The 20,092-nt window shown below is 34.3% G+C and overlaps 1 protein-coding gene and 1 long non-coding RNA gene across 2 annotated transcripts in view; one reads left to right on the top strand and one right to left on the bottom strand.

The window, feature by feature from the left end:
- The window catches only part of ADAMTS20 (ADAM metallopeptidase with thrombospondin type 1 motif 20), a 578,468-nt gene that overhangs the window by 396,441 nt on the left and 161,935 nt on the right, over positions 1-20,092 (top strand).
- LOC128662782 (uncharacterized) lies at positions 9,229-18,380 on the bottom strand. The gene is made up of 2 exons (XR_008402811.1): positions 18,176-18,380; positions 9,229-9,312 (listed from the first exon to the last, which is right to left on the bottom strand). It is a non-coding gene; the product is annotated as an uncharacterized LOC128662782 (long non-coding RNA).

Genomic DNA, 20,092 nt, shown 5'->3' with positions numbered 1-20,092 from the left:
CAGTAAAATAAAATGAAAATCAAATTTTCCTTAAAAATTTACATTAGTTTTTGTTAAATTAATGTAAATGTTTCAAAGCTACATGTGAAACGTTCACCTGTAGATACATTACTTACCCTTATGCGCTCTGAAGAGCTAACCTGATAATCTTCTTGCCAGAGTTCTGGCCGCGCTAACAGGAGACTTAGCTGTGTGGCTCCCCGGAGCATGTTAGGGTATGTATTAATCCTTTAAAAGTAATTTAATGAAAACAAATAAATACTGATGAATTTTGTCAGTATATTTTCGTTTTCTGTAAATGTTGGTGCATTCATTCGGATGAATACACACCACTTCCAGCCTCCAAATTTTTAAAAGACCTTTATTTTCAACTGGGTCCATAGGTACAAACAAACAAGGTTTGAGACCTGCAATAGGCCCTTAGTCATGTCATGACTTGACTAAGGGCCTATTGCATGCCTGAAACAAAGTTTGTTTGTACCTATGGACCCATTTGGAAAATAAAGGTCTTTTTAAAATGTGGAGGCTGGAAGCGGTGTGTATTTTTGACGTGTAATTGAGACTTGGAAAGTCTCCTTCCGTGCCCCTCATATTAAGTGTGCTCTCTTCCTATCTAGAATATTGCATTAATTTGGGTATTCATTTTCATTTACGAAAACAAAAATCCGATTTTTGCTACGAATGTACATCTCTAATACATAACAGTGTTTCTATAGGTTTCTTATATAAAAGTAAAATTATTTATTATTCATGAGTTCATACTTATAGGAAATGAAAAATATATAAATAGGCACTGAAATGTGAAGCTAATGAAATTAACTGGGCAATGAAAATCATATGTGTGCAGGTAAGACATACAATAAACCAAAATTAACATAACAGTTAGTTGAGACAAATGTCATAACATAATATTTACAGAAAATATGGACAAAACGGTAGCCATTAAAGACACATAAGGCACAAGGTAAGTGTTGCAGTAGTGAAGAAGTGCATTGAAGAGTGGGATGATAAAATAGAAATTGCAAGATCATCACTTGGATCCTGTCTATGAATCTTCATCTTCTTACCCAGTGCAAGGAAATCGCTCATGGTACAGGATAAAGCACTTGCTTCTTTTGGTATGAATGATAAAAATGGATGTTGTTGGTTTTCTGTGTTCCATAATTTCTGTACTTTCAATGGATTTGATAAGAATCTAGAATTCTAGAGTCATTACCTTTAATTTTCCTGGATAGATTTGTGGATAAAATGAATTGTATACAGTGCATCAAAACCCATACCCCCCCCCCCTTTTAATCAAACAGATAATCTATGTGAGAATGTTGTTTAAAAAAAGGTCAAAAGGTTAGGCACTACCTTAGTATTTGGCAGGCTTAAGTTTTAATCTGGTGCTACCTCCCCTCTTGGTGTGATACACTTAACATTAAAGAAGAACATTAAAAAGCTATAGCTTGCTCTACTCAGTCTCATGTCTGGGGTCTTTTTCAAGACTGGCATAAAAAAAAAAAAAGCAAGCACTTTGGAACCTACTTGCTGCTATAGCTAACAGGACCCAATCAATTTCCTGGCCAATAGCTGGTGCTAGAGGTTTTTGGCTCTAAAAATGTAAGGAGTAATACAAATGAGGGCTATGCATTTTGACCTGTGTATGGGCCTTTTTCAAGCTTAAAAAGACCATGGAGCCAAATTATCAAGCTCCGACGCCGGAAACAGCAGTTATGAAGCAGCGGTCTTAATGCAATTATGGCACAAATGGTTGTAAATGCTTCTCTGGGATCCCCTTTCTTCAGAAATAGCAGACATATATGGCTTTGGCATTGCTTTTTGGTAATTAGAAGGCTGCTAAATGCCGCTGCGCACCACACTTGTATTATGCCCAGCAGTGAAGGGGTTAATTAGGTTGCTTGTAGGGTTAATTTTAACTTTAGTGTAGTGTAGTAGACAGCCCAAAGTATTGATCTAGGCCCATTTTGGTATATTTCATGCCACCATTTCACCGCCAAATGCGATCAAATAAAAAAAATTGTTAACTTTTTCACTAGCTTTAGGTTTCTCACTGAAATTATTTATAATTAGCTTGTGCAATTATGGCACAGATGGTTGTAAATGTTTCTCTGGGATCCCCTTTGTTCAGAAATAGCAGACATATATGGTTTTGGTGTTGCTTTTTGATAATTAGAAGTCAGCTAAATGTCGCTGTGCACCACACTTGTATTATGCCCAACAGTGAAGGGGTTAATTAGGTAGCTTGCAGGGTTAATTTTCGCTTTAACGTAGAGATCAGTCTCCCACCTGACACATCCCACCCCTGATTCCTCCTTGACCCCTCACAAACAGCTCTGTTCCCTCCCCCATCCTACAGTTGTCACTGCCATCTTAAGTACTGGCAGAGAGTCTGCCAGTACTAAAATAAAAGCCTTTTTTTTTAAGCATTTTCTAAAGTAAACAAATAGTTTCTGCGGTGTAGGTTCCCCCCTAATCCCCCAACCTCCACGATCCCCCCCAAACAGCTCTCTTAAGCTCCACCAATTCTTATTTGTGGCCATCTTAGGTACTGGCAGCTGTCTGCCAGTACCCAGTTTCTGATCAAATTTGCGCATTTGTCTTATTTTATTTATTATAACCCCATTTTTCCATAGTGCAGCTGCTCCCCCTTAATATCCTCCACCCTCCCCCTACCAGATCACATTCCCAACAACATTTCCCCTCTCCCTCTCTCCCACTGATCGGACTGTGGTTGCGTGCGCGTGCGCACCCGCGCCACACCCACCCCCCTTGCAAAATCACGCCCACCTTCCCGGAACAGTGGCCAGTGTTGTCACTGAAACTAGTCCAATGATGGGCCACCCACCTGTCTCCCTGCAGCTGCTCCCAACCACCAATGATCTGCACCATCGCTGGCCAATGCAGAGAGGACCACAGAGTGGCCCTCTCTGCATTGGTGTGCCAAAAAAGTTATTGCAGTGATGCCTCAATATCGAGGCATCACAGCAATACCTTGAAAGCGACTGGAAGTGATCAGGATCGCTTTCAGCCGCTTTCAACTTCTAACAACGTACAGGGTACGCCGTTGGTCTTTAACGACCAGTTTGTGAATGACGTACCCTGTACGACGTGTGTCATTAAGGGTTTAATTTGTTTAAATACATCAAGTCCGCAGTGTCGGATCAGGTCCGCAAGACCTTTGATAAATAGGCCTCATAGAGTTGTATTTTCATTTATATATTCAAATTGTTTCAAAACATTAAGGGCTAGATTACAAGTGGAGCTCTAATTTATCGTGCACCCGCAAATGGGCAAATTCACCTGTTTGCGGGCACTCGATAAATAACCAGCCATTACAAGTGACTGGCTATTGCTACAGCGAGCTCATAAAATTAACCAGAGATCAGTTCCCCAATTGACCCCAAAATTAGGCATAGTGTTGTTTATTTAAAAAAAAAAAAAAAAAAGTAGCATCTTTATTTTATTTTTTTAATAAGCAGACTAAGCAGTTGTTGTGGGCTAAAGTTGGTGGGAGTTGGGTGATTGGAAAAAAAACAGCACTGAAAAGTACCTTTACATTGCGGTGTATTGGGTCTGTGAGTTTCCAGTAAATATATATGTACAGTATATGCTTATATACATATATATTTATGTGTTAATATGTGCATATACACATACAGTATTACACACATACATATATATTTATATTTGCTGCCCATTGCTGTGCGACTTACCCCCTTTACTGCTCAAGTTCTCAAGCCGTGTCTGACGGCATGAGAACGAGGCATGAGAACGAGGATCCTATTTGAGCCTAAGGAAGCGTTTTCTCTTGAGTGCAATGCTTCTTGTGAACGCAAGGTCGCATTCGCATTGCACCTCACTTGTAATACCAGCACACATTTGCATGTGCTGGTATTACAAAGTAGAGCGCAAATAACGCTTTCACGGAAGCGATATTTTGCGCTCCACTTATAATCTGGCCCTAAGCACATTAAAAAAGGATTAGAAAAACTGCCTTGTTGATTACCTTAGACACAGAAATTATGAATGCGATATAACCATATTTTTAGTGGATGAGTAAGAAATATGGATTTTAATAAAACAATGTAAGATTTTCTTTGTTTATTTTATTTTAGACTCATGTTGTGCTTGAATATTATGGTTATATATAGGCATTTGGATTAGGTATCCTTATATGCTTGAGCATTTTTTGTTAGAATTCTTCAATTTTCAATTATCTATAATAAATGTACTTTTTTGGGAGGTTTTTGAATGATTAATTTTTTTAGTGTAGTGGTAATAAGTTTGTTTTTCTAGCTTATTGTTCAAATGTAAATTGTTCTAGAAAGTATGTTTTTTAATATTATTGGCCTTTAGAACTATTCTATTTTTCAAATATTAAATTATCATTTTTAGAAAGTATGATGTTATTCAAAATTTAAAGATCTGATAATTAAAGTGTCTTAGTTTGATAGGTAATGGTTTATAAGTTAATTCCTGGAACTGGAGATCTAGTTACTTTTTTATTGGTAAAATTAAATTCCCAAGAGATTTCTGATTGTCTGAAGCAGTGATTTGCAACCTTTTTTTTGCCGTGGCACACTTTTTTACATTAAAAAATCCTGCTGCACACCACCATCCCAAAATTTTACAAAGTGACACATTGTAGCCTAATACAGGATATATATATATATATATATATATATATATATATATATATATATATACATGCACACACACATACTGTATATACAGCACACACACACTGTATATACACACACACACACACTGTATATACAGCACACACACATACTGTATATACAGCACACACACACTGTACTGTGCTGTCATGCCTCCTACAAACTAGACATGACATATTGACATTCTTTTACAAACAGTCATAATGATTGTATGTGAATGAATGTCAATGTCATGGTTGTAAATGATGCCTGATGAGCCTGTCACATACCTTCCAATATTTCAAAATTTGAAAGAGGGACACCCCTGCACTGTTGTCAATCTGCCGCGGCACACCTGAGGATCTCTCACGGCACACTAGTAGTGTGCCACGGCGCACTGCTTGAAAAACACTGGTCTGAAGTATATCACCTGTGTAAAATTTGCTAAACTTTATGCTCTAGAGTCAAGACTGGTTGACAAAATGTTTACTATAAATCCAGCAACAAAAATTTCCACACTTGAAATTCATCTTGCAATACCACAGAATCACAACAATTTATAAATATCTACATTTGTGCAGGTGAAATATGCTTCCTCTTTTGGCACTGATTCATCATTTGTTAAATCATTATAATGACATTTGTGCTTTTCTGTGATTTCTGTATGTGTAAAGCTAAGTCATATGAAATTATAAAAGGCAACATGCCATTAACAAAAAAACATAGTATGAACTATAAAAAGGAGAGCAAGAGTACCCGTGGAACTAAATCTGTGTACTAACACATTTGTATTTTATTGCATTCTCTTGTACGACAGATTTAATAGAATATTAGTTCCCTCCTTAGTATCTTTGTAAAGCTATTAACCAACCTGATACCTGTGTGTATCCCACTGAATGATTTGATATTCCACTTCCAGATTCTCAGGTCGACAATCAGCTCTGCTCCCATTGTTGCAGGTTTTGCTTGTAGATACTTTACAGCACAGAGTAGCACTTCTACATATGAGAACTGTGCTTTCATCCAGTTTAATTCAGATGCCCCCTTAGTGTTGTGTTACCCATAAAAATCTCTGACATTTAAGAAATCTGTTATTGTTATCTGAGCCTTCAGGAAGAGTCTTGTGTACATTAAATACCAGATAATCTTGCCTGTTACACAACACAACCCCTTGAGGTTACTTAGCTAGTGTCTGTGAATGAGAATTACCTGCTGATATGGTACTTTGTCCTGCATATTTTTACAGGCAAATAATATATCAGCAATCAAACATTTGTACAAAGATCTGCATATAAAATATTTGTTTTACAAGCAATTGTAATTATTACTTTGTTAGCAAAAGTTAATTGTTCTGCACCCTAGTAACATGTTCCATAAAAAACCCGTAAATTGCTGTGGCCAAGATAGGCACAGATATAAATGAGCTCCTGCAATGATCAAACAATCTCTGTGTACAAAGTTATAAGGCCATGATTTGGAATCATGTAGGCTAAATTACAGTTGAAGCAGGCAAACTAAATGAAGTGTATTCATTAAAATGTTTTGTTTATTTAAACTAATCATATTTACTTATTGGAAATAACATTTCAAGTTTAATGTTCCTGTAATCTCACAGCATCAGACTTGAAGACAAGAGTGGTTTTCATTATCTCATTTTCTTTATCCCACAGTATCCCACTTATCCAATAAACCCAATAAGCATCAGTAAGATCTTATTAAAACCTTAGACATGCGCTGTATCTTACATAACCTAGGTATGTTCTTTGTCAGTCTAGAAGTGTATTTGTAGATTGTATGGAAAGTCATAGGTGGGAGACACTCCCCAGTGATAAATCATGAAACAAACTGCCCATACTCTATCTCATCCAGTCATTAAACATGCTAAAACTAAATTAAACACCTCTTGCATTTATGTAAAAATGGTGCTTTGTAACATGCTACCAAGAGAGCCCAAAAAGCAAATTCTGCAAATCAAATAACTAGTTTAGACGTTTTGCAGCATTTTGAAAACATAGGTTTCCGATTTTGCTTTTTGGCCTCTCTAGGGAGCGTGTTATAAAGCAGAATTTTTACACATAAGAAAGAGGTGTTTAATGTGTTTTTAAGTCACAGATTGACAGTGCTTAAAGGAATAGGTTGGACATTTTTCACTATGCCCCTCCAATTTTTAAACTGGCAGCTCCTTATAGGCATCTGTATGTAAATTAGTGGAATTTCAGGATTCATGATGGGCTCTTCTCTGGCTTTAAATTCAGTTATCATAACATGCTATATACATATATTTCCTGCCAAAAAACGTGTAATTCATATATTAATAATATTTGTGAGGAGTACAGGTAGAGGATGGTATTTATTGAAACTGCCTCGCCAAAATGTCATGCCTTCATTCTATCTTGAGTATTATTGGCTTTGATTTCTTTGGATTCATTCAAAAGAAATTTCCTTGACTTAATTTACCCAAATTTTAAATTCATTATTAATGGTGACTACCAGGGACGGAACCACCATTGGTGCAGCAGGTATAGTGGCACCAGGGCCCAAGTGTTCATGGTGGCCCATAGCAGCCAGTCGATACATGGTGTATAGACACTCATCATCTTTATACTGTGCAGCATACTCATCAATGTATAGATAATACTCACTAGGGATGGGTGAATGTTTTTAAAAATTCAAAATTTAAAACAAATTTTTATATATTCGTTTGTTCTAATCGAATTTTGAATGTTTATATAACATTCTAACATTCTGTTTTCGAATTTTCGTTTTCGAATTTTTCAATAAAATTCGAAAATATTCGTTAGAATAACAGAATGTTTAGCTATGTATTAATTCAATTTCGAAATGTGATATTCGAATTCGAATATGACATTCAAATTCGAAATAGTAATTCTAGTCTACAACTGTGTTTAATAAATGTAATATTCGAATTCGAATGCTACATTCGAATGTCACATTCGAATTTGAAATAGTATTTCTAGTCTAATACTGTGTTTTAAATGTAATATTCGAATTCGAATGTCACATTCGAATTCGAATGTCACATTCGAAATAGTATTTCTAGTCTAATACTGTGTTTTTAAATGTAATATTCAAATTCTATTATGTAAATCTAATTTCTACAGTAACATTCGTTCTAACATTCAAATTCGAATATAAACACATTCGCCCATCCCTACTACTCACATCAATATACAGTGAAGCATGTAGCATATAGATATTCCGTCATTACATAGCACAGCATAGTTATCAGAGTATACATACTAATCATATTTATATAGAGCAGTGTACTCATCAGGGTATATTGTATAAAAAAAGATTGTTAGATACTCAAAATAATTTTACAGAAAAGCATGTGTATTATTAGTATTGCTTATTACTCAGTTACCTTCAAGGGGGGCCCAAAACATTTTTTCCACCAGGGTCCTCTGTTAAGTAGATCCGCTACTGATGACTACCTAATGCATTTGAATGCTGGTTATAATCATCGTATCATGTGTACAATTTTCATAATTTTAACTTGTGATTTGAGATAGATTTTTAATTTTTTATTAAACATAAAAAGCAAGTTGTTTGTTTGGGTTTGGACCCCTGGCGTACTTCTGTGCATGAGCACAGAAACAGTTGTAAGTATGCTTTGCGGATGTGCTTAAATAATTTAAAAAAACATTGGAGCTGGGTTGCAATATGATATTTTTTGTGACTACCAAGTAAGTAAACACATGAAAAACAAAAGAAAAAAAATGAAATAGGGTTTTGCACGATTTTCATGATTCGATCACTGAAGTAAAATACATTAAATAAACATGGGCAAAACTTGTAAGACATGACAGGTAATTAATTAAATAATATTATTTCATGTAATTTGTGCAATCAATAACTTCTTATAATGTTGATTAATTTTACAATTCACATGTTTAATTCTCCAAATACTTCACTGCAATTATAAATGAAAATTTGAATGCTTGTATTTAATTTGAGTTTGATAGTTGAACTATATTTTTGACTTTTAATAAAAATAATAATCTGGTATATTAACATGGAAACTAGGGATATGTAATGCAACAACTTAATAAAAAAATGGGTGCAAACAGTCAAGAAATACTCTTAAAACTGTAAAGACTGTAATGAATTTCTAACATTTTAGATGTCCTAATATTCTTTAACAAACAGAACACAAAATCAGTTTTCTAAATGATTGTAATAACAGTGCAAATTGTACCCATGCTTGGTATAAGAAATGATTATGTGGGACAAATACATTTGAAAACCATTAGACAAAAGTGTTATTTTGGGGGTGACAAATGGATTTTAGTGGTTCCAAGGTAACCAACCCTGCCATATTGGAATATTGGTCAGTGTTTGAACTGTGAAATATTTACAGTATACTGTAACTCACTGCATTATTTTAATCCCTATTTGAATCCAGCATGAATCTTTATTTTACATATATCTGTTTTGGGTAGCATAACATGATTGATAATATATTTTGTAATTGTTCATTTACAAATAAGTTAAATAAGTTTGATTATGTATAATAAAAAAAAATGTGATTATATGAGATTAATTAGGACATATTTGAAAGTTAAATTTATGTAGACTGGATGGAACGTTGCATCCGCTGCATCCTCAGAAGATTTTTTTATAGTTCCTTTAAAAGAAAGAAAGGATAAAAACAGATTAGATGATGCATACTTGGTCCCATTGAATCACTTAAAGCTTTGAACAGTATTAATTATATCCAGCTTGGCTTTTTGGCTTTATTGCATGATTAAGTACTGTACTGTCATCTGGGATCTTTTAGAGATGTAATCTTACCAATCAAGTACTTTCTTATGTTAGAATAGCTGTTCAATGTTATTTATGATTAGAGATTTTTGACTGAAAATTGTTCATCATCATACATGCAATAATGTTAAGAGGACATAATATTAAAGTTACCAACATTATAGAGGATCATAGGACTTCCAATACATTTTAAATATTAGAAAATGTCCTTGTTTCTTTTGCCATGGGAAAAATGGTGAAATAATTATAGCTTTTTTTTAAATGAAGGCTAAAATCTCTGAAATAGTCTCACAAGGATGTTCTAGAAAAAGCCATTAAGAGACTGCATCAGCAAAGGTACTAAAGTTGAAGTATTTATCTTGTTTTAAAAAAATGAAACATGCTATTTTATACACTTAGGGCCAGATTACAAGTAGCACGCTAATAATTTTTTCACTCGAGCGCTAACTTTGTTTAAAGTAAAAAGTTAGTGGAGCTGGGATAGCGCACATATTACACGTTAAAACTAAAAAGGTAGCACAAGAGCTAAAGACTCAGGTGCGCTAACCTCAAAACTTCACGCTGACAAAATCCTTATCTGTTATCTCTCACGCTAACTTGACACTGAGCTAAAGCCGAAGGTGCATTACAAATTCCTTTGTTCTTCACATAGAAGAAAATTTTCTTTTTATTTTAAACAGATTTATATATATATAGGTAGCCCTCAGTTTACGCCGGGGTTAGGTTCCAGAAGGAATGGTTGTAAATCGAAACCGTTGTAAATTGAAACCCAGTTTATAATGTAAGTCAATGGGGAGTGAGGGAGATAGGTTCCAGGCCCCTCTCAAAATTGTCATAAGTAACACCTAATACATTATTTTTAAAGCTTTGAAATGAAGACTTTAAATGCGAAACAGCATTAAAAACCTAATAAAATAATCACACAGCATAGACTTAATATGCATTTTTCTGCAAACAGTTCTTTCTATGCATTCCAATCTGGACTGATTTATAGACAGGAAGGTCTTGTTCCTTTGAAATCTGCTTGATAGCTCAGGTCTGGTTAAACTGATTAATTTCAGCTTGCTTGACGTTGCTGCAACACAAGCGGACAGCTCCACTTACTGGCTATTTTAATAAATGCACTGCTTCTCAATGCTTTTCAATAGAAGTCACATGACTGTAAAAAAAGGTTGTTATTCTGAAACGGTGTAAATTGAACCGTTGTAAAACGAGGGCCACCTGTATATATATATATATATATATATATATATATATATATATATATATATAGTTTTAACTTGTGATATGCGCTCTATCCCAGCTGCAGTAACTTTTTACTTTAAACGCAGTTAGCGCTCTAGAGTGAAAACAAATTCTTAGAGTGCTAAGTGAAGAACAAAGGAATGTAAAGTATTTTTATTGAAAACACATTAACACATGTTAAAAATGAATAAAAATGATATTGCATGTTTCAAACTTATGTCAAACTTCACTTACATTGCCTTCTATATTATTCATTTGATACCTTTTGAAGCATGTTTTTACAGCAATTAATATGCTTTTTTGTTTAAAGTCAAATTGACAACAGTGAGTATATATATATATCTAAAATCAAATTTATTCCAATAGCAGTAATTATTATAACATGAAATAAGCTTACAATTCGTTATTATGGGAGATTAGAGTTGCAACTCTAGTGTATCCGCCTATTTAGCGGATTCTATAAATATATAAACAAGCAGGAAAATCAAAACATTCTATATAAAGTGCACTGTAATTATTTGGGTGATATCACTTCCCAGACTTATTAAGATTATGATCAAACGATCACACGAAAAAATTAAAAATTATATTAAAAACCTTATATATGAAAAAACCTATGAATTAAAGGGATACTAAACCCAAAAATGTTCTTTCATGATTCAGATAGAGAATACAATTTTAAACATTACAATTTACTTCTATTATCTAATTTGTTTCATTCTTTAGATATCCTTTGTTGAAGAAATTGCAATGCACATGGGTGAGCCAATCAGACGAGGCATCTATGGGCAGCAACCAATCAGCAGCTACTGAGCCTATCTAGATATGCTTTTCCGCAAAGAATATCAAGAGAATTAAGCAAATTAGACAATAGAAGTAAATTAGAAAGTTGTTTAAAATAGCATGCTCTTTCTAAATCATGAAAGAAAAAAATTGGGTTTAATGTCCCTTTAAGAGCTTCATATTTAAAAAAACAAAAAAGCATTTTTTGTAATGAAGATTTCTTGTTGGTTTCTTGATTAATTTTACACCCTTGCTTATGTGGGATAGTTGTACTTCTGTAACAAAGTTCTAATTGGATCACAATTCCCTTTTATTTAGATTTGCACAAAGTCTTAAATGTAAATTCCCTTAACTATGTGCAGTCCTTTGGCTTCTCTCAATTAGATTGATCTTATCTCAGATTTTAGTATGAATATGATAGGTGTTTCTGTTCACAGGGTTCATTTATTAATATACCTTCCGTTCCCGGACCTTCCCTTGGAAGTTTTTCTCTCCGGTTTTCATAAAAGTCAGCTCCTTTGTGTTTTTACTCCTTCTTGGCAGTTGACGCTGTTCTCTACCCGCCAAAGCGGTAGCGGTTTACTTGAGCTGACGTCTGATTACGTCAGCTTTGTTCTTTGTGTGTCGTTTATGCTCCAGTATACTTGCGCAAGTATCTGAGACCTTAACCACCCTCACCGCTGTCTGTCAGCTCAAAAGTGTGTGTGTGTGTGTATATATATATATATATTTGCGTACATATGTATATATGTGTGCACATACATGTTTACACATGTAAACACATGTATACACATATATAGACATGTATACATGCACACATTTAGACATATACTATATTCCTTTTAAACCATTTTAAAATATTTTTATCAATATTAAAATTATATTTTCTATAAAAAGGGTATATTATTATTATTCTTGTTTTATAAAGCACCAACAGATTCAGCAGCGCTATCCATGGGTACAAAGATAAAAGTACAGTACAATACAATATAAAAGACACAAGACAAAATTTAACAAACAAATACAGGGGGGATTGAGGGCCCTGTATATATGAGTGACCAGTTTATTTTTAAGGGACACTGAACCCAAACTTTTTCTTTTGTGATTCAGATAGAGCATGTCATTTTAAACAACTTTCTAATTTACTCCTATTAGCAATTTTTCTTCATTCTCTTGCTATCTACATTTGAAAAAGAAGGCATCTAAGCTTTTTTTTGAGTTCAGAACTCTGGATAGCACTTTTTTTATTGGTGGATTAATTTATCCACCAATCAGCAAGGGGCATCTAAACTTACATTCTTGCATTTCAAATAAAGATTCCAAGAGAATGAAGAAAATTTGATAATAGGAGTAAATTAGAAAGATGCTTAAAATGTCATGCTCTATCTGAATCACGAAAGAAAAAAATTTGGTTCAGTGTCCCTTTAATGTTTTTGATGTGTTGTGTGAAAACTTTTTTAACCTTTAAACTTTACTTCAGGTCTCAAGTCATGCTAAATACTCTAGCACAGGTTGGGCCGCACTAATTATTCTCTGCTAAATCAGTTCTACCATAGACTTGTAATATCAAGTCACCCAAGCGACGCCTCTACCCCACCTAAAGGCTTGAAGAGTTTAATCATCCATATCCAACTGAGATGATTGACAAGCCCTGCTCTTGTACTATTGGTTGTGCTAGAGCAGGGGGTCGCAGCTGTTGGTTGGTCGAGGTTTCTAAGAGTGAACCCTATCCTTCATTTAATAAATGGGACCCATAGTTATGGATAAAATTAAGGAACGTAAACTGATTGTATCCACGCTATGAAATCTGGCAACACTTTACAGAACGTTGATAATAATAGGGTTCTTTACATTTATAATAAAAATAGTAAATAGCCACTTAAATATTTCAGTATGTTTAGTACTTTTTATCTTACTTAGATCAGTTTCTTGTTTACCCCATCAAGAAATGATTCAGCTTTGTACACGTTTATGTATGTACATGTACTGCATAAGAAGTCAATAATATTTGGAATGTAAATTTAGGGAAGTAATTTATCTTATAGCCAGTGACAAATGTTTTACAATCTTTATAAAATGTTCTTTTTTTTAGCCATAATCTTAAATTAAGAAAATGGTCTGTGAATACTGCAATAAAACAAAACTCGATGTATTGCTTCTTCAGTAGATAAGAAACACATAAAAAAACAGCCAGACAAACAGCTGTTGCGCACAGTTAATCTCACATTCCTGAATTTTATCTCTGCTATTTTATAATAGTTTAAGAATGTCAGGGGCATGCCGGCTCATGTTCCAGTAAATTTTCAAGGCAAAGTATAGCTGAAGATATTTTTTTTTTACGTTTTCAGGAATTTACAAATACTGTTTTAAGATAAAAACAATTAAGATGTCAGAATTTTCTAATTTATATGATGTCTATTGTGGCTTCATGAATTTCTGCTTCCTAAAGGGGCATAATAATGTTAACATTGCATGTCATTTTAGTACTACAGACACTGAAAGTGTATAAGTTTAACCCCTGCTAAGTGGGTAAAACACATAATTAAAGTACCACTCTGGAGCCACAGAGAATTGTTGGTCCTTAGTAGACATGGCTGGTAATTGGTGGGGACTCTGGCTACGTATTGGCTTAGAAGATATGTCTGCTAGGGGCCAACAATTATCTGCAGCTCCATGTTGGTACTTTAACTATGTGTTTAACCTAATTGTGGGGGTTAAACACATTGTGCTTAAAATTACTTGTTCTAACAAATTAAATCATGCAACTTAATTTTAAAAAAGTCTAATGTGCTTCTCTTATCAAATTTACTTGGCTGTCTTGGTATTCTTTGTTGCAAAGTAATCCTAGATGGGCTCAGAAGAAGCATTGCACTACTGGGTGCAAGCTGATGATTAGTTGATAGGCACACTGTATGGGCTCGATTTATCAAGCCCCTATGGCTGCAAGTTCTCATAAGAACTTGCTCGCCGCAATTTATCAAGCAGCGGTCACCAGACCGCTGCTTCCCTAAGCTTTTCGCCACCTCTAAGGTGGCGAAATTCAATCTCCGCGGTCGAGTCCGACCGAGGAGATTGACAGCTCCTGCCCGCACGTGATTGGCTGTGCGCGGGCAGGGGGCGGGACTGCACGCGAGCGCAAAATTGCGCTTGTGTGCAATGTTAATTACCTGCGGGTAATTTCGCCCCGCCACAGGCGAGCGGAGGCGTACAGAGGCGAGTATACGTGCCCATCTACGCCTCAGCTGTGATAAATCTAGCCCTATGTGTTCAGCTAGCTATTGCTTCTCTGGAGATTGACTTTAACTATGTAAGCAATTATAGCCTGGCACTTTATACCTCCTGCCACATGGGGGCCCCAGGTCAATATTTTAGAAGCATTAAGGGCCACATATAAAAATATGATTATTAAACACATACATAATAATATTCCTCCTAAAATTGTTCAGTGGCACAGGGAATTTAGGCAATGTTGCAAGGTACTCTCATCTTTTGGCCACCCAAACCACAACTTTTTATTTCTATCTTTAATTGGGGCCATAAAAATGTGTCACATATTTTTAATTCTGCTTTTTCATTGGGGACGCAAAGACTAGTGCTGAGGGCCACATGAGGCCTTTGGGCCACCAGTTGGCCTTCTCTGCTTTAGAACATTTTCTTTTTGTACGTTTATGTCCCAGTAACCTTTTTTTAAGATTCTTGTGCATATCTTAAATATTAATATCAGAAAACCCAGTGTTTGTTAACATAGGGCTACTACATATTCTTTATGCTCTATGAAAACAGCATTAAATTACATTTTATAAAACATCTGTGTCTTAAAATGGCATAAAACGTCAATATACAATAAATCATGCAGACTGTTGTCTATACAGCAAATTAAAGAGTTTCTGGTCAGAAATGATAGAACTGTATATTTTGCATTCTGCAATATGCAAACTATGTTACTCTTACTTATGTTATTGGGCAAGTTTTTAAAAACTATGTAAATCATTTTATGTCCTCAAGTATGTATGAGGAACAAGCATGCATATATGCTGTACTGTGTATTAATATATTAGCTTAAACATTGCACTCATTTGTGGGCCTATCCCAATCTGTTGGAAGAGGCATGTGATGCAATGCTTGCATGGATTTCAAATTTGAGACAATTCCAGTCCTATAGAAAACTTTTTTTTCCCCTCCGTTTCAAAGTTTGTGGATGAACATTTTGCATGTTAAAAAAGACACGGAAGTTAAAAAAACCCGTAAATTATAAAATTACCAAAGGGTATATGAATCTGTTAATCGCACATGTCATACATTTATATTATTGCTTAGCTGTAAAAACAAAAATAAATTCAAACACATTAGGCAGGTATCTTTAAAGGGACACTGTACCCAAAATTTTTCTTTTGTGATTCAGATTGAGCATGAAATTTTAAGCAACTTTCTAATTTACTCCTATTATCAAATTTTCTTCATTCTCTTGGAATCTTTATTTGAAATGCAAGAATGTAAGTTTAGATGCCGGCCCATTTTTGGTGAACAACCTGGGTTGTCCTTGCTGAATTGTGGATAAATTCATCCACCAATAAAAAAGTGCTGTCCAGAGTACTGAAACCAAAAAAAAGCTTAGATGCCTTCTTTTTCAAATAATGATAGCAAGAGAACGAAGAAAAATTGATAATAGGAGTAAATTAGAAAGTTGCTTAAAATTGCATGCTCTTTCTGAATTACAAAAGAAAAAAATTGGGTACAGTGTCCCTTTAATATGGTAAAAAATAGATGTTTTCTGTTTGCTTTAGCAACTTTCTTCCATTACATTCTAAGAAAGTCCCTGTAAAAAGAACTTTGAGATGCCTGTGAAACCACTGTTTATTTTATAGATGTTTAGTAAGTTTAACCAGTTAAAGGGATATAAAAAGCAAAAGGAACATGTTGTAATGTGTTTTTATTACACTATGTTTAAACCATGGAAATAGTCAACTCTAGAGCAGCAATGCACTACTCTAGATGAACTGGTGAGCCAGCCACCAACCAACAGCTAGCTCCCAGTAGTATGTTGCCGCTCCTGAGCATTCTTAGGTAAGCTTTGCAACAAAATATAAGAAAAGAACAAAGCAAATGCCATACTAGAAGTAAAATGAAACTGCATGCTTTATCTGAACCATGAAGCAAAATGAAACTGCTAAAAGAACATATAAAATCAGTTACTCATAGGTAACATCAGCAATTAAACACAACAAAAAAAAATGATATAACTATGTATACTGATACTTAAACTGACAGGAAAAGACTGTTTGTGTACAAAGCAGTTTCAAGGAACTCCTGCTCATTGGCTGATAAGGGAAACATCTAAACCTCCAGAAAAAGAAAAGAAAACGGCTTAGTAAGCACAGGGGAAAAACCTCCCCATTTGTTTGTGAAATAAAAAATTGTAATACATCTTCAAAAATAAAAACCTTTAGGTACAACAAACTCACTGTCCTTTTAAGGTCTGCCTTTTGTTTAAGATAAATAATAATTTATTTCTCGTATGAGTATAACTTTAAGCTATCCCCAAAGTCAGCAGGATATCAAGAATCCTTAGATTTATTACCTATTTCTTTATTATATAAAACATGTCCAATAATTGTCATTATTAAGTCATTATCATAATTATTATTATTATTATTACATTAATTTAACCTATGAATATAGACTCTACAGCCTTATGAATAATTTATGGTAAACATTGCATAGATTTGTCTAACGATTTAACACATTTACTGCTAATTATTAACAAATCTGCAAACAGTATAATTAATTATTTAACTATTGTCTGGAACATGAAGTCTAAATATTATGATATAGTAAAAATGATTAGCATTATCTGGCATTACTGCACTTATTTTCTATGACCTATATTGGCTTTTTAGAAAGCCACCAACTTTAATGTTTGCATTTCATGTATCACATTCTTCAGTTTCTATTTGTCACAATGTATATGTCTACTCTTCATAGACCAGATTTTTAAGTAAATATGGGCCCTTAGAAAATGGTGGTCTCTGCCAACCTTCCTGCACCTATTTGCAACACACATTTTAATACTATTTTACTGAGTTGACTCATTACTTTTCTCTTTGTATGCATCCTGTTGATAAGTTTATGGGTCCATATGTACCCAAACATTTGGGGTAATTACTTTGCTAAATAATTGCTCATTTAAAGTTGGTTTATAAATTGGTATATATTGATAATTTAATTTGAAGATTTGTTTAAAAAATGTTCCTGCCATCACAATAAATATACTATGGTGACCCCGTATTTAGAAAATCTGGACATACCTGCTCTAGAGATAAACAAAACCTGTTGAATTTGAATTGCTCAGTACAACTATAGAAAGGCATAAATCACAACTCTTCATTTTAAGTAATAATGACTAACACTTCATTTGATCATTTTAGATATTTTTTTGCACAGTGCATATCTAATCCAGATAAATATATAGACAGGGAAATGAGAATCACATGAGCATAATTTATCTTTTTTAGGTTTATAGATAATCTAGTATTCCTTAAGAAAAAGCAATCTAAATAATTGATATATCAACTAAAATAAGAGTTGACATAGTAATTTGTTTATTAAAAACTATGTTCTATTTGTGCTTCAATATGTCTAACTATAAACTAATCCTGTTATCTAATACGGGTTAAAAGTTATTTATTTACACAGCTTACCTTGTATGCTCTGCTGTGCTGCAGTAAGTTGTCTGTGCTAAAACGATATCAGTGGAGAGAATGGTTTGTGTTGCTTCTTTAGGAATGAGATGACTTCTATAGCAGGGAGGAGGTTGTTTGTCTGCCTCTGCAAGGAATTGTAGTCTCCTGGCAGACGAATATCTTAAAACACAGAGGAGGGGCCCCAGACTATATGAATTTAGTATCTTTCTTGCACGTAGCATGAAGCAGAAAAGGGTGGCTGCACATTCTTGCTATAAGCAGCAGATTGGAAAGAACAGGGTTCAGACACATTATTAATAAACTTCATTTTATGCAGTCAGAACTTTTAAAAATAAAATTGCTCTTTTATTTTGCAACTTGTTTAAAACGTTTTCACTTGATATTATAGCGTATGCTCTGGTAGCACTCATATTACAAGTTGAAAGTAAACAGTTTTCGCTCATAAAAAGCCGAACTTACCATATCCCATGCAATAACATATTCCCTTATAGAAGTCAAGGGGACAAAAAAGTGTAAAAAACCTAAGACCCTACTCATGCACAAACCCAATCACATATTCTCAAGTGCGCTAACCCGACATAAAAATATCAATATTTCACATTCCAATGTTCTTCACATAGAAGAATTTGTTCTATTTATTCATAAATACATATTTCTATATATGTCTGATAGTATGTTGCTATATATATTTATACCTATATATATATATATATGCATGATTATATATAGGTATAGATATATAAAGATATATATAGGAATATCTATTTTAAAATGGTTAGAACATATTCTGCCTTGTGCAGAGCATTAGAATGTGAAATGTTTACTGTAAATACACAGTTAAACACTTTATTAAATATGAATATTGCATAAATATGTCTTTACATGTTTTCCTCTACTTGCCTGTAAATGCACATCTATATATGTCTATAAATGTAAATATATATTTTTTATGTGTTTACATATGTATATATGTCTGTACATACATATATACACATATAAATACATAAATACATATGTACACACACACACACACACACACACACATATATATATATATATATACTGTATATATATATATGTGCATATACATATACATCTATAGACATGTTTATGTATGTATATCTTTGTTAAAGCCCTTTGCAGACTTTATTTTTCTATCAACTAACCCTGCTACATATCTTTCCCTGCAAAGGTTTAAATGATAACAACTGAAAAACAATGCACCTTATACAAGCATTATAATAACTGGTAGCCTTGTTGTGGACTCAAGCCCAGATTGGTGCATCTAAGCAAAGCAAGTGATGGGTGAAATTTGGCTTTAGACAAACAATTGCAGCAAACAATATGTTAATCTGTTGAAATAATGTTTAGCCTTAGCTGATATGTTAGACTCTTGGGGGTCTATTTAACAAGGGCCGAATGGCCCCTGTTCCCCTTGTTTCCGTGTGAGCCTTCAGGCTTGCCGGAAACAGGAGTTAAGAAACAGTGGTCTTAAGACCGCTGCTCCTAAACTCATACGCCGCCTCTGAGGCGGTATATAGCAATCCACCCGATCATGTACGATCGGGCTGATTGACACCTAGTGGCCGATTGGCAGCGAATCTGCAAGGGGCGGTATTGCACCAGCAGTTCTGTCAGCATTTATCGATGTGCGGCAGACATGGTTCGCTATAGCGGATCATGTCTGTCCGCACATAAATAAATAGACCCCCTATTATCAATTTTTATTCGTTCTCTTGCTATCTTTATTTGAAAAAGAAGGCATCTAAGCTAAAGAGCCAGCCAATTTTGGTTCATTACCCTGGACAGCACTTGTTTATTGGTGGGTGAATGTATCCACCAAGCAGTAAGAACAACCCAAGTTGTTCACCAAAAATGGGCTTGCATCTAAACTTACATTCTTGCTTTTCCAAC

This window comes from Bombina bombina, chromosome 6, assembly GCF_027579735.1.
Source record: "Bombina bombina isolate aBomBom1 chromosome 6, aBomBom1.pri, whole genome shotgun sequence".
NCBI lineage: Eukaryota > Metazoa > Chordata > Amphibia > Anura > Bombinatoridae > Bombina > Bombina bombina.
This window is presented reverse-complemented; position numbering and strand designations above follow the sequence as displayed.